This window comes from Bombina bombina, chromosome 4 (assembly GCF_027579735.1).
Source record: "Bombina bombina isolate aBomBom1 chromosome 4, aBomBom1.pri, whole genome shotgun sequence".
NCBI classification, from domain to species: domain Eukaryota; kingdom Metazoa; phylum Chordata; class Amphibia; order Anura; family Bombinatoridae; genus Bombina; species Bombina bombina.
In genome coordinates, this window is record NC_069502.1 from 1005927898 (window position 1) to 1005931143 (window position 3246).

A 3246-nucleotide genomic window follows, 5' to 3' on the forward strand; every position below is an offset into this window, starting at 1 on the left:
AATTTAACTATTTAATTTGTGTATTTCTTTATCAACACAAATCTCTAGCAACAGAGCTTAACTGCTCAATTGTCTGTTCCCAGTAGGCATTTGACTTATCACAGAAGGCTTTTTCCGTTAGTGTACTGCTTAAAAACTGCTTTATCTTCTGCTGGGTTTATTTTGTCTTTTATTACCATGAAAATCCTTAATAACTGTTTATTTAGCACTAGATTGTTAATGACCAATGTTGCACCCTTTTGATACATTTCCACCGTACTCTTGCTTATTCTTTACAGAACGATGAGGTGAAAACCCTTCAGTGTAACCAACCTGCTTTCAGTTAGAATTCTATTCCATTTGTAGCTAGTTACTGTGCAGTAGTGAGGTTATTCTACCAATTTCATATATAAAAGACTTATTTTTGTTTTTATTTTTTATATTTTAATTTTACACCATTGTATGTTTCTATATAGTGTACATCTGGTATGCTTTTTGTTGCTATATAGTATATATCTGGTATGCTTTTTTTTCCTTTTGCAGCCTATTAACAAAACACTTGTGCAGGTGATAAGGGCAGGTGGGAACAAGATCCCAGTAATTCATTAGAGAAACAATACATTTTTAAAAAAGTGTGATTAATAGATATAATTTCTCTATATTTTGAAATAAACGGTTTAGTGTTTCTCCCCCCACCCCCCCACCCTTTTTTTTTATATATATATAGTTCAGACTTTAAAAATGCAGATGCTTTGATCCAGTGCCAAGTGCTGTTCTTCTGAGAGGACCTTTTTTTAAGATAAATTACAAAAGTTATTTACAACCAGTGTCTGATCAGTAGGGTGTGAAATCATTTGCACAAATCAAAGTTGCTGGAGAGAATCCTATGTTCCTTTTTCTCTTTGTAAGTCTTCATACCTCGTAAAGTGGTAGTTTACAGAAAGTTTTTTAATAAAAGCCTTTAGTGATACACTTTAGTGAAATAGTTGTTAACTTTTTGCTTCTGCACTGTCTTTTTGCTAGCTTAAAATAGGCATGGGAAAATTTTCGAATTCGGCATCAGTTTGCAAAACGAATGCTGGATATGGCTGGATGCAGCAGAATTCGGCTCTTTTCAGAGCCTGATATCAGTGTGAAAAAAAGATTTGTGCAAATTCGGATATTCTTCCATGCTTAGCTTTTAACAGTGTTTCCTATTTGTTCAAATGCAAACAAAACTATTTCTTATATTGACTGAGCTCTGCCATTGAATTCAGGCAAGGACAAAATGTAAAACACTTTCTGATTTAGGACACAGAGTTTAACGGATTAAGACCAATGTGTTGGAGAGTGGATAATTTAAAAACATAACTTAAAGAAGTTAAATAAAAGAATGCATTGCAACAGGTTTGTCTAAAGGTGTAACCTTGCATACCCTTAATTGTTATGGAATATTGCTATGCAGGCTTTTCAGATTAGTACTATTGTACTTTGACTTTGTATTAAATACATAGTCTTTGGGGAATGCGGATGTTAAAAAAATCTTTAGCTTACTACATAAGTATACTTATAAAACTTCAGTATTTTTCATGGTAATTTTCTTGCTATGGCTTGCAAAATACAGGGCATACAAACTGCTTTTAGATCAGTGGCTGATATTTCCTTTTTGTTTTCATAATTTCTGTCTCCGAATTTAAGGTAATTTTTAAACTAATTTGAAATAAATTGGTCATTATCTCCGAGCTGCTTGTCATTTCTTTTTTCAAGTGTTTTAATTTCAAATTGTCTATATAGTATGGAAATTACATTGTCAAAAGGTGTTTTTTTTCCGGAAAGGGGATCATGCAAATATGATTAAATTCTTATTTTCTGAAAATAAAATTAATTGCGTAAAAAGGGAAATAGTAATAGGTGTTCGTCATATTAAAATCCCCTATGTTAATCTATGCCTCCTCCTTTTTATATATATATATATATATATATATATATATATATATATATATATATATATATATATATATATATATATACACACGCTATTTAGGAGCAAGAATTATAGTATAATTAGGTGAACCACTCACTTTTTGAAATTTGATAGCTTATTCTATATGATCCTTAGTCGACATCAAATGAGAAAATATAAATTTCTTTCCATAAGGCAGGGAGAGTCCACAACTTCATTCCTTACTGTTGGGAAATACAACACTTGGCTACCAGGAGGAGGCAAAGATACCCCACCCAAAGGCATAAATATCCCTCCCACTTCCCACTATCCCCCCAGTCATTCTTTGCCTTAGTGTCACCAGAGTGACCGGGTGCGGCTTCATTCACTTCCTTACGATCCTGCTGCAGACATCACTCCTGAGGAGCTTTTCTTAACAACTTGTCTGGGTCTAGGAGGTGGTGAGTGCCCCAGCCATTGGTTTTGTAAAGGTGCCTTTCTATATTTTAAATGTTTATTTTTGTATTGTTTTTCTTTTTCTACTGTGGGATTACATACCTACAATGGAAGACTCTGATAATGTTAGAAGGTTCCACTCCTTCTGTAGCACTTAATAATACCTGCTTATATTTTATGGAGGCCATGGTTTGCCCGCTTGCTCAATTTTTGTTCCAATTGCCTGCAAACCTCGGCTTGCCCCGGTTTGCAGGCACAGTAAGCAGAATAAGAAGAGACGTACCTGGGGAGCTGGTTCTTAAAATCAAATCCTTTAGTTCTTGTTATATTAAAACATTTGCGGCAACATAGTATCCACAAATTGCACACGCAGGTGCTTCTGGCAGTGTCACTAGGTCTGCTGACGCGTTTCGGCTACTCTCGGTAGTCAAAGCTGTGGGGCTCCATTCCTAAGGTGGATGACACCATTTCGATGCTAGCTAATGGTACTACTATCCCTCTTGAGTATAGCTCTTCCTTTAGAGAATCTATGGATAAGAAATTGGAAACTTTCCTAAGGAGAATGTTCCAACACGCAGGATTTTTATTTCAACCGGCGGCAGCAGTGGCTGGGGCCACCATCTACTGGTGCGACTCCCTGTCAGAACATTATCAAGGTGGAATCTCCCTGAGGATATTTATGAGAGAATTAAAGCTTTAAGAGTAGCTAATTCTTTCATCTGAGGTATCAATATGCAGAATATTCGCCTGAATGATAAGGCTTCAGGTTTTGCAGTCCTAGTCCGCAGGGCTCTCTAGTTGGTCTTGGTCTACGTATATGACTCCTGAATCCAGACTCCTTTCTCTTCCTTTCAAGGGGATGATTTTATTTGGACAAGGTCTGTACTCAT

General features: G+C 35.7%; 1 protein-coding gene across 1 annotated transcript in view; it reads left to right on the plus strand.

Annotated features, from left to right (window-relative positions):
- ACTR2 (actin related protein 2) overlaps positions 1–1700 on the plus strand; it is a 160218-nt gene extending 158518 nt beyond the window's left edge. Inside the window, exon 9 of the mRNA XM_053712095.1 lies at positions 1–1700. This exon is cut by the window's left edge and continues 349 nt beyond it. The gene's annotated coding sequence lies outside the window, so the exon portion shown is untranslated.
- Positions 1701–3246: the final 1546 nt, after the last annotated feature.